Raw genomic sequence first — 12,925 nt, forward strand, 5'->3', positions numbered from 1 at the left:
GAATACTTAAAAGAAATGCAAGTAGTATAATTTGGAACACAGTAATCTTAGTAGCCTGAGTCATGAATTTCATCATCCGCTGCAGTTAGTATCATTTTATGATTCATAAGTCTATTCGTTTCTTTTTTTAGTGTGTCATCAGATAAATAGCTCAACAGTAAGGTAGCAGAATTGTCTTGTCTCACCCCAGTCGTAGGAGAGCATGCAGGTTTGATTGTTCCTACGTACGTGTAGTAAATCTCCCTCCAACCTCTTAAATCTGTGAAATGACTTCCTGTGGTGCAGTGGAACACTTGCTGATTAAGACATTCAGATTATCAAATGACCACTATCTTAACCTAAAATTTAGAGTTCATTGAAATTGTTTTAAAATGCATTTGTTCATTTGCTGAAGGTGACCTGCACCATAGATCAGTGCACAGACACTTAGAGTGATCCTCGGTTGACTTAAGAGGGAAGCAGTCAGCATTTGCTTAATGTTAAATCAGCACTGCTACAGAAGTACTTTCAGGTTTTTACATAGTTCATGTCTCTAATTTAATTAGAGAAAATCTGATCTTTTCATTACCCTCTCTGGGTTTATTTTCAGTTTAAAATCCTGAAGTAGCATGATTTGTTTTGGCGTGCCCCCTCTGTTTAAGTGTTGTACCAGCTGTGCCACTTGTTAACTTCTTTTTAAAGTTTGAAAAGATACAGAAATCTCATGTAGATAGGTAGAGATAGATTTCTAAACCAGTACTTGCAACGTTCACAGGAATTAATTTGCTCTAATAATGCTTACAGCTTTCTTAGGAGCTGGTGGGCTGACAAGAAACAAGTTACAGGCATATGAACATATGACTGACATCTTTGCACCTGCAGTAGTAAAATAAGATCACTATCCTCAGTTTTTGTTACATTTCCAAGCTTACACGAGAGTACATGTCACATAAGCATCAAATCACAGACTCATTAGGGTTGGAAAAGACCTCCCAGATAATCTGGTCCAACCATCACCCTACTACCACTGTCACCCACTAAACCATGTCCCTAAGCACCACATCCAACCTTTCCTTGAACAGCCCTAGGGACAGTGACTGCACTACCTCCAATGCCTGACTGCTCTTTCTGAGAAGAAATGTTGCCTCATTTCCAACCTAAACCTCCTCTGGCACAACCTGAGGCCATTCCCTCAAGTCCTATCACTAGGTACCTGTGAGAAGAGGCCGACCCCCAGCTCCCCACCCTTTCCTTTCAGGTAGCTGTAGAGAGCAATAAGGTCTCCCCTGAGCCTCCTCTTCTCCAGACTAAACAACCCCAGTTCCCTCAGCCACTCCTCATAGGACTTGTGCTCCAGGCCCTTCACCAGCCTCATAGCCCTTCTCTGGACACACTCCAGTGCCTCAATGTCCTTCTTGTAGTGAGGGGCCCAAAGCTGAACACAGCACCCCAGGTGCGGCCTCACCAGAGCAGGATACAAGGGGATGATCACCTCCCTGGTCCTGCTGGTAATCTGCTGTGCAAAATTGGGTCAGTTTTAAAGAATATACAAAATCATGTCTTTTGACCATTCACTAATCAGACTAGTAGCTCAAAGTCAGGCTGAGCTAGCTTTAGCAAATTAAATGCCAAACAACTTTGGGGTAAATCGGGGGGGGATGACAAGATTTTTGGTCATTTAAAAAAAAAAACATCTCCAATGACTTCAGTGCTACTATACGTCTTCTCGATAAAATAAGGGGGATTCCTTGATAGACTTTTTCTTGGCCAAGATACTCTTTCCAGACTTGGACATCATGCATCAAGGAAGAGTAAAAATTCAGAGGTGGTTCAGAAGAGCGTATGAGGAAGACTGAGGTCTACAAACCAGGATCTGTGACCTGGAAAAAAGACTTAAGTAAAGAAAGGGTGGGTTTTAAGTCCTCAGAAGAGGTAAAAGCCTCCTAGAACAGAGATGAACAGAATGGAGTTACTGCTACTTCTGCCCTTTGGGGATTAATGGATTGAATTGTAGAGCAAAGGAAATTAAGGGTGGACATTAGGGAAAGAAACATTCAGATTCTGCATAGTTAGGCATTGCTAAAGGAGGCTTGAAGCCTCTAGTACTGTACTGAGACAGCCATCTGGCAGGAAGATTGACTGGATAACTCTTCTGTTCTATTTGGCTATGTCTTTTGTAGTACATTATTTTTAAATATATCACTTTGCCTTGATCACTATTAGGTAGGTTGGTTTCCTCAATAAAAATAGTATGTGGACATGGAGTAATGTCTTGAATTTGTGTCAGTTAAGATGTGGAAACCCAGGTCAGTATGCCTTTTGCAGATCATAGGGAGAGGAGACATAGGTTAACTGCATACAATGCAGATCCATCTGCAGTTCTAGCCCTAGAAAGCTTAAGTGGTAGCTAACCTATTCTCTTCATTGGAAGCTGCACACATGACTTGCTCTGTGCCAAAGGTGTAGCTTGACATTGGCAGGGACATTTGCAGAGACCTGCAGCACTCATAATAATAGACTTGGCCTGTAAGGATGACTTAAGCAGAAGCTTTATCAAATGTAAAGTCTTGTTGAGTAGAGCTGCAAATCAATTTTAAATTATTAAGGCCTGTTGTCCTTAGCTGGTTTTCAAAAGCACTGCTGCAAGCACCAACCAGCTTTTGTGGCCAGAATGTTATGGGTATATGATTAGTAATACATTGAGCTTTGTTTGGATACAAGGCTGAAAACACCCACGGATGTCTCATCCTGTGGGGAAACATTCTATTTGGAGTATTGTGCCTATACATCTAGTCTGCCACCACAGGGAAAGAATTGCCAGATAACGCACCACCTGCTGGTAAGTTGTCATCGGACTGCGTAGGAAGCTGCATTTACATCCACATTTACATTGAACCCCCCAAAAATCTGCTTTTAACTGGAACTTTACCCCTTGAGAGAGGTTACCAAATTCCTGTCCTCTGCTCTTACAACTCATTTTTTTTTTTTCCTTCTTTTTTCCCAAAAGGTATCCACTGATGAAAACAGATTCCCTTTCTATACCAGTTGTCATCTGCTGTCAATTCCCCAGCTGCTGTGCTTCCTTGGCATATCTGCTGCGAAGATGGTTACGAAGATCTAGTTGCAGTTGCCTTCAGGCAGGGGAATATGCAGCAGCAGCAGGTGGACTTCTGAGAAACACACCTGCTTTTGTTCAACTGTCCCTGGTAGGAGTAATATAAAAAAATAAATACATGATGTGGTGTAAGCTGACATGTTTCGAAGTGGAGCGATGCACCAAGGGTCTCAGTATGTAGAATGTTTTGGTCCATCAGCTCTGTACTGAATTGTTGCTATTGGCCTCTTTCTCAGGAAGGCTGAAAATCAGGGGGGGATCCTGAACCAGCAGAGGGTAAATAAGCTCACCTGGCTCTTTGCATGAATTGAATTGAACAAACAGAAACCGGAGTGTTCCTTCTCTCACAGGTCAGTTGTTGAGATGGTTACAGCAGGGTGTGTTCTCCTGTTTGTTGTGTCTATGCAGTCAGGGTGGTGGTTCGTTTGGAAGACCTTTCAGTCACCTGATGGGACCCTAGAAATCGTATTGAATTTTGTTAGAGTATGTGCCACAGCTCTAAGTCCCCCACAGGCAGTGACTTCAAGGTACAGACTAACAAAGTGCTTCAGTTTGTGCCTAAATGCCTCAGTGGAGGTGGATTAAAGCAGCTGCCTCGAGTGACTTCGTGAAATTGGACCAGAGTCACTGTTTCCTCATCTGTGTACTCAAAGTTTTGCAACTCTGTGTGGCAAAGACCTCTTAGTGAGGCCTAATGCCTAGCCTGCCTTGCTTGAAATTCCAAGGGTCTCTGTGAGACAAAGCATTCTGGCCTCTGCCCCGGGCCAAGCTGTATTATTTGACTAAACATTTATATATATATTTACTACCGTCACTTCCAGTGCTTTTGCATTTAGACTCACAGCAGTCCTATACTGCTCGTGCTCCACATAGCTTAACAACTTCCAGAAATTCTCCTGGTAACACGTCAGGCTTTCCTGCACATCCCTCACGCTGCTCCTTTCTTATATCCATAAACCTATTTCCTCCTCTTTCCTCTGACTAGTGAGATGTCTGATGCATACATGTAGTGTAAATTGACCGTGGCTCTGGAAAATTAGAGGTTCTAAAACTGAGGACTTCTGCCAAGAATGCATAGCACTAGCAAATGCAACTCCTTTGAACTAAACAGGAGTGCTCTGTATTGTCTTGGATATGTTGTATGTAGTAGTAGTTTCTCAGGTAAATCACTCTTAATAAAGTCAAAGTGAGCATCTTGAGCTCCTCTGCCAGCTGGAGCTCAGAAGACGAGACACCTCAGCTGTGCACCAGCACTGGGGCTGAGGGGTGGGCGGGAGGGGTTCGCTGCACACTGACTCAGCCCTGGAAGGGTTGATGCACACACTTCTGCTCCTCTGCTTCTTTAAATCAATGTGTTGGGACTAGGACATGTAAGTTTGGCTGTTTACAGGTGTTGGAGTGTTTTGGTTGCTGCACAGGAATGATGGGCATGTTGTAGTGCTGATCCAGAGCAGAATACTACGGATAAAAGTATGCGTGCTTTCTTTGAGGATTAACATACAGGTCCTGTAATCATTCCCAAATTATATATGTACATAAAGTCTTTGTCATTTCCTGGTCAGATATTAAATTTGATTTCTAAGGAGTATATGGGAAATATGATTTTTTTTTTTATTATTAATTCAGTGTGGGGACTTGTAGAGTTTCTTGCAGTTACAAAGTTTTGATTGAAATGGTGATGGAAATTTATATACTGTTAAGTGGGAAATGATAAAAGGGTGTATTTGGAGTGAGAGACAGGGGGCATCATGTTGAGGGCTGGAAGTCTGCTTCTCTAAATCTATTACTGGTTTAACCATTACTGCATGGCATGTGTTGAAATAGGATAGCCTTCATCAGGGACAGAGAGGAAGTCTGTGTTTTTACACTGTCTGGAAAAGATCTTCTGAGATAAGCCAAGAACATAAAGAAATGCATCTAAAATCGAAGGAGAAAAGTTACTGTTAAATTTGCAACAGATATTTAAGAGTTTGTTCTTCATGAAAGAGGAGCTTAACGGACCAGAGACAAAGGAAAGAGGAGTGCAATCTTTGCAAGTGTGTGCTCCTAGGATTTTTATTGTGAGACACAAACAACCGTTGTCACTCCACTTACAAGGGGAGCTGCAGTAAGTCTCTATGGCAGACCCAATTTTGGTTTCTTCAGTGTTTCAAGTTCATTTGCACCTGCAGTAGTAAAATAAAATAAAATTGCTTAATCGCTCTTAATTATCCTGCCATGTCTATGTATTTTTTCCTCTTGCCTTCCACTGAAGGAGGTTGAGTGAAGGATGCCTTCTGCTAAGCTAGCATTGACCTAGGACTATCTGTGACAAATCTGAGCTGTGCTAGAAACAGGACGTTGGTCTGAGAAATGGTTTCAAAAGATTTGCTTTCAGTGATGTTAAGGGAACCCTGTTGTCACAGCTGTGCTTTGACGTATTTTGCTGTACAGAACTACGTATGTGGGCTTTTTCTGGTTTGTTTTTGTTCTGAGAATGTGTATATTTAATGTGCATGTATGTGAGTGTTGAAAGGAATTCTATACATCTAATTAAGAATTGTTAAAGCTTTAGAATGTAGGAGTGACCTACTTAAATACTTTTTTTTTTTAGATAACAAGGTAATACTTGAGGGTTTTGGAGGGTTTTTTCTGAAGTTCACTGTTCATCCGACTACTCAAAACTACTTCCAAGAATTTAATATTCATCACTTTGGGATTAAGGAAAGATCAGAATGAAATATCTAAGAATGCAGACTTCTGAATTTATTATTATAAAATATGATGAAAAGCTGTCAGCTTTTCAAAAGTGGTTTTATTTTTTTAGTTGCAAAAGAAATTAAATATTTTCTGTTATTTTTTTCTGTATATAGTCCTTATGGTGATGTCCGGAATGGGAGTGAGTTATTACCTTACATTTCACACATTATAAACCAGATAATCATGAGAAGAAAAGAAAATTATTAAAAAATCTCACTTTTAATCACTTAAAATATGTAAGAAGTGGCTGATTTGTTGCTTTAATTATTTATTTATTTTTAACACTTACATTGCGCTTTTCCTGGGATAGTTTAAAAAGTGGAAGTGAGGAAAAAAATACCTGACTTCCAGAGTGAGATTTCAAGTTGCATACTGCAATGCCATACCAAAATGCCCAAATGCATTGGGAATGAGTTTGCTTGGAATGAGTTTCCATTGTCTGACTGTAGCTCTCAGTTTGAGGTTTTTTTTTTTTTTTTTTTTTTTTTTTTCCCTTTGAAAATGTCCTGTAGACCACAGCCATAACAACCATCTAGAAATCAATGCCATTTTTTTTTTTTTTTCAGATTAGATTTAAGTTGTTAACACCACTTATATTTGATGTGTGTCTCTTGACCCACAGTGGGTGTGAAGGAGGGTGGTGTTGGCATGGATGTATTTTGGATAAGTTTGTGTCCTCTTCAGATGAAGCTAACAGCTGTGCCATTTCGTCCACACCGAGGAATGTGCTGCCCCATGCAGAAGTGTGGTGGAAAACTGATTTTTCCAGTTCATTAATGAAGTGATTTATCTTCCATTGATTTCTCAGCCTGCAAGTTGTGATCTTGTCTTCCTCTGCATTGAATCCCCAACTCTGCCACAATTGTTTTTCTACTTTGAGGGTAACTTTAAAGGGCTGCATCACTTCATAGCTAGGTAATGGTACAGAAGGGTTCTCTGTTCACATGTGGGTGCCTACCCAAACCTTACTTTGACAGGACGCTAAAAGGATGCAGAATGTCCTCATTACAGCATCGGACCTTTAGCTTTGGTCCATGGTTCACTTGCACCATTTTTCAGCCACAGCAGCTACTCAATTTCTCCAGATGCTGACACCTTTTACATTTTTTCTATAACAAGTGTATAAAATGCCTGCTGGAAATTGTATTTCCTTGTAGTTATTTTTTTTTCATGAAGGAAGATGGGTTTGAATCCTTACATTTTTTTCAAAGCGTTGCTGTGTGAAATAAGTGCAACCTCCTGGGGGTGATGATTAAAAAACACGTGTGTTTGTGTGTATGTGCTTGCATTCATTTATTTTTTTGAGCTATGACTCAACTCAGTTACTTGTCTCCGGGAGTCAGTAAATGTTAGGGCAAAGCCTGTTTGCATCTTGAGATCTTCAGAGATCTTAGTCTCCGAACTCTGCTGATGACAAAGATACAAAAAAACAAACAAACATTCAAATGTATTGAATCTGAAAGATGGCATTTTAATTTAATATTTCCCAGAACGAAGTAGACAACTCAAGGCATGCCAAAGGAGACCTCACAGCTGTTAGCAACTGTGTGGTAGACAGATGTGTAACGTACACATGCAGTGTTGAAAAAAAAAATCTTTGTGATGAGGTTATACAGGCCAAATAAATTTGTGTGCTTTCTGTCTCTCTGTCTTAGGTGCTGCTTGCTTGTTTGAATCAAGCTAACAACAGGCACTTAGAGCCAACATTTTCACAGAGTCACAGATTGCTTGGGGTTGGGGGTTGCCTCTGCAGGTTGTGTAGTGCAACCTCCTGCTCAAAGCAGGATCAACAGCAGCAGCCTGCTCAGCACCATGCCCAGCTGGGTGTTGAATATCTCTAAGGATGGAGAGTGTAAACCTCTCTGGGTATTATACTATTTTTTGACCACCATCAAATTAAAAAAATGGTCTTTCTTATGTTTAAACAGAATTTCCTGTATTTCAGGTTGTGCTCATTGTTTCTTGTTCTTTCACAGGGCAACACCCAGAAGAGTGTGTTTCAGTCATCTTTACACTCTCTCATCAGATACTTATACACTTTGATAAACTCCCCCCTTAGCCTTCTGGTTTTCAGGCTGAGTTCTCAGCTTCTCCTCGCGGGCCAGATGCTCCGGTCCCTGTAGCCATCTTTATGCCTTGCTCCTGTATGTCCATGTCCCTTCAGTACTGGGAATTCCCGAACTGGGCCCAGTGCTCCAGCTGACTCACTGGTACAGGGCAGAGGGGAAGGGTCGCTTCCCTTGGCATGCTGGAGACGGTCCTTTCAGCTGACACGGGCAGGTTTCTCTCCCCCTGCCCCAGAAAAGAGAAGACCCCTAGCTGGATGAAATTTTTTTTTCTCACTTGTGTGAGAAAGGATGGTCCATTGGTACTTATGTGGATGTTTCAGTAGGAGGTTTGGATGCTTTAAATGAATCGGGATGCAGAGTAACACTTCTGTGGTATTGGTGAGAAATTAGGCTAGTGGCCAGACGGAGCAGCAGCTACAGATATTGGGTTTCATGTGTGTGTGTTTTATTCCAGTCTGGAGCTGCTATTGGCTTATACACTGTAAGACCTTGTAGTCGCATGTCTATTTGTTTCCAGTCTTTTTTTCACTTCTTATTTGTTACCCATTTGTTTGACTGGATTTAGAAAAAAAAATCAGAGCACAAGGTCTTCAGGTATGAACTTCTTCTATGGCTTAACAAACACAGAGTCTTGAGAGGAACCTCTGGGTGCTGCTTCATTGTGGGCAGTCACTTGCCTGCTGCAGGGATACTGAAAACCTCTGTGCAGCCGAATCAATAACCGTACAGCAGCTTTGCCTGCTGGCCTGAAGAGGCTATTCATTATCGGTGTAATTCAGCATGTCACCTGTTGACTTCACCAACAGCATTTGCTTTTGTGCTAGTTTCTACCACCTGTGCAAGAAGTGGAGATGTGTTTTTCAGGATGTATCACTAACCTGGAACAAAAATTTCTAGTAAGGCAGTCTCTGCAAAGATATATATCACTTAATTGTATTTTTTTTAATGTAACCAGCATGACATGGTCCTGCTTTTGTTGAATTTTACTTTGATCTTTGAATGTTTTGCTGCAACAGTTTGCAAAATGTATTTTATATTCTTACATTACACCCTCAATGCAGTATTTGATCACTTCTTTGAACATATCAGCACCTTAACCCTTTAAATGGCAGTGCCTTTTATAAGAAGAGCAGGAACATTTCAACTGATGTTTTCCTAAAAGAGATGGTTTATGACTCACATAGCTGTATCTTCAAGCTAACATGCTGAAGGCTGCTGCAAACTCACCAGTTGTCCTTATGACACTGCCTGATATCCACAGTTAATCTGAGTGGAAAGGCACCAGCACTGCTGGCCCCGGAGATGCCTTGGCTTGTCAGTTCGTTGCCACAGAACCTACTGACCTAGGATCCGGATGCATCTAATAGAGCAAATGATTGTTTCTGAAATATTTTGAGAAGCAGGATTGCCAAAGGTACTGCTCTGGAGGCATATCTTATTTTTGTACAAAACCAATGGAAACACAATGGCTTCCAGCTGAGACATTCAAGTCTTGGGTGACAAATCCTGGATCTAGTGTCCTGGTCTTAAAGAAAAGAGTGAAAAACAAACAACAACACCAAGAAAGTCCTTACTGCCTGGGCTGCATTAGGCAGACTATTGCCAGCAGGCTGAGGGAGGTGGTTCCTCCCCTTTCCATAGCACTGGGGAGGCCACATCTGGAGTACTGTGTCCTGTGCTGGGCTCCCCAGTACAAGAGAGACGTGGACATACTGGAGACCAGCGAAGGTCCACAGAGATGATGGACTGGAATGTCTCTCTGGTGGGGAAAGGCTGAGAGAGCTGGCACTGTTTGGCCTGGAGAAGAGAAGGCTCAAGGGAGGGGGGGATCTCATCAATGTGTATAAATAGCTGAGGTAAGGGTGCAAAGAAGGCCATTGCTGCCCACTGACAGGACAAGTGGGCACAAACTGACACACATGAAGGCTCTGTCTGAACACTGGGGACCATTTTTCTGCTGTGGGGGTGACCAAGCATTGGCACAGGTTGCCTGGAAATGTCATCAATGGAGAACTTCAAGAGCCAGCTGGGCATGGTCCTGGGCAACCTGCTGTACGTGGTCCTGCTTGAGCGGGGGTCCCTTCCAACCTCAACCATCTTGTGATTCTGTGCTTATGAAATGGGAATCCCATGGCATCCTAATGAAACTTGTTCAAGAGTTGTGGTAACAGCAGGCATTTTATTCCTGGTTTTCATCTCACTGAGAGCTGTTTAATTCTGTATCTGGTTTCAGTTATCTTTCAGTGAGGTGGAGGTCCAAAACTATGCTGGCCAGGTAGCCCCTGAGGAACGTGAGCGTGTTAGTGTATAGGTCGGGGTAATCACATCTGGATGGTAGCATTCTGTTCTGACCAGTGTATTTTTAGACTGTTAGCATCAAATAGAGGTTTTTGGAGAAGAATGTAGGAGCTGGAAAATATATCTGGGAGCTGTTTAGAAAGGCACATTGCTATGTGCTAAAAGCAAGCAAATAGGGAAGAAAAATGACAGATTAAAGCTGGTTAGAGGGCCTGAGCAAATAGCTGTGCCATTGAAACTGAGGGCAGATCTGTTATTTTAAAGGTAAATCTCTTCACAGATTTAATGGGAATGAGACACCGTTTTCAGTTTCATCTGGGGGACTGGCGTGGAGTCTGCACAGAAGAAGGGAAGACACCTGATATAGCTGTTGCAAGGGAAATGTGAGGCATCCACTTGGAAGAGGCTTTTGGTCATGCTTCAGTAAATCTCTAAGGGAGCGTAACGTGTGTCAGGTTTAAGCCTACAGTGAACTACGCAAATGCTTTTCCACCTCTAAATAGTACAATACGTTGTAAGAATTCACTAGATGTGCTGTCTTAAGTGATTCGTATTGAGTCAGCCATGATGAAACATAGATCCAAACTGAAATGAAAGTGGGAATTCTTCTGAGAAATCTCTTCTTTTAGCCCATGTAAACTATTGGTCGCATTGCTCACTGTGGTCTGTACTGAGCATCAGTCTATTCCCGTGCTATACTGCTGTCTTCCATCCTGTAATTGATGCTTTCTCATAAAGTGCAGAACAAAGTGTCTTGCACGCTGTATGACTAATCCTTGTTATTTCTAAGTATTGCTTTTGCAGTTTAAATACAGGCAGACACCCCTTCACCTATTGTGTGTACCTCTATTTTGAATAGTGTTGCGAGACCGGTACATTTGAGTGGTGAATTATTTCCCTCTGGTGAGGGGAGAGGTGTCCTTGCAGAAAAGGGTACTATGAATGGGACTCTAAACACCAGGAAGGTACTAAGTGTTTTGCTATTATTATTATTATTATTATTATTTAAAGGGTTGCTTTCTCTGACACCCTTCTTTCAAAAAAAAAAAAAAAAGAAAAAAAGTATTAATGAAAGAAGGCATTTAATGACATGAGTTGTTTTAAACAAAATTAAGGTGTTTATGTTCTCCTTTTATTATTATTATTATTATTTATATTATTTATATATTATTATATTATTTATATAGCCTACCTATCACAGGTGCCTTGGCAAACACAGCACCTGCTCTGCAGATGAAGACTTCGTGGTCTTTAGAAGACATTTGCCTTCCCTAGTAATTTCCCTGGGTCAGACATTAAAGCAGTCCCAAACTCATTCAAGATGGAGTTAACAACCTGGCCTTCTTGCACTGAGAAATCCACAAATGCAACATAGTCTTTCTTGGTTTTCCTTACTTCCCAGGGAACCTCCTTGTTGTCGTTGTCTTGCTCCACTTTTTTTTTATTTATTTTTTTTTTTTCATTAGTTTGTTTGTTTTGGGGTCTGAAGCCTCACTGTGTTGTGCATGTAGTCTTTCTGCCAGCCTCAGTCGATCCCACGGATCACCAGTTACCTTCCTTTCTATTGCAGGTTGGGTCCTGGCTGTTTAATTTCACCATCTGATGTCTTAACAGGGCCATGCATGCTAATATATTCACTGGGGTCTGACGTGAAAGCAAACAACCCCCTACCATAACAGTGGAAGAATAGTGCTCATGCTCTCCGCTCTTGTGCTGGGTGGTGAATAGGAGGAACAGGGGCTGGTTCGTGCATTCGTGGGGTAGCATGAGGCAACCCAGAACTACTCCTGCACAAGGGCTCTTTCTGCCTGTTTTTCTTGCCAGTTTGGTCCCGCTGAGTCTGCATTCAGGTATGATTTTGCCGAGGTCCAAGTGCTCCATTGCAGGAATGGGGCAGGCTTTGAGCGCTCCCATCCCGCACAAATTCAACATCGGAGCTACTGCAAAGGGGAAACTGTGTGCTCCTGCTGTGATGGCTGAAAGGTAAAACTGAGTGCTCCTCACTTTTTGCAGAGTCTCAGGCTTTGTGGCTAGTGTGTAAGATGGTGAACCAAAGCTGTGCAGTCTCTTCCACGTGCCATCAGGGTGCAGGTATTTTTCATGGTGATCTCTGCTACTCATCAGTCTTGGCTGGAAGGACAACTTTAGAGGTGATTTAGTGTTGGTACTTGGGCTGTGCTGAAATTATTTCAAAAGCAAGAAGGAAAGAAGACTGTTACTGACACTGGCCTTGAAATAACTCATCTGAGATTTTGTATAGGTCTGATGGCCAAGAGCGTGCTCAAAGTACCTGATGTTTGTTAGCCTTCCTACTGTGGCAAAGATAGGTATTTTGAATCCAAAATCTTACTATTATCTTTTAGAAACTAGAAAATAATATTAAAAAAATCAGGAATACGCAGGTCAATCAAACTCGCTGACAGACCAATCATCTTATGACACTTTAATTGTTGCTATTTTATTATGAAAATAACTTTGTGCAAAGCCTCCTTCTATAAGGAAGGGCACATACACGTAATTATAGGATGCTTTTGGTGTTTCAAAAAAATAAAAAGAAAAATGAAATGACTAATACATTTTGCTGGTGGAACTGACAGCTGTAACAAACCTGCTTCTCTCATCAGCCATAAGCTTTTATCTATGCCTTGTACTAATGAATAAATCATCTTATTACATAAAATTGCATTCTAATTGCTCCCGTGTCAGTCTATTTCAGGTTAGGCCG

This window comes from Oxyura jamaicensis, chromosome 2, assembly GCF_011077185.1.
Source record: "Oxyura jamaicensis isolate SHBP4307 breed ruddy duck chromosome 2, BPBGC_Ojam_1.0, whole genome shotgun sequence".
NCBI classification, from domain to species: Eukaryota; Metazoa; Chordata; class Aves; order Anseriformes; family Anatidae; genus Oxyura; species Oxyura jamaicensis.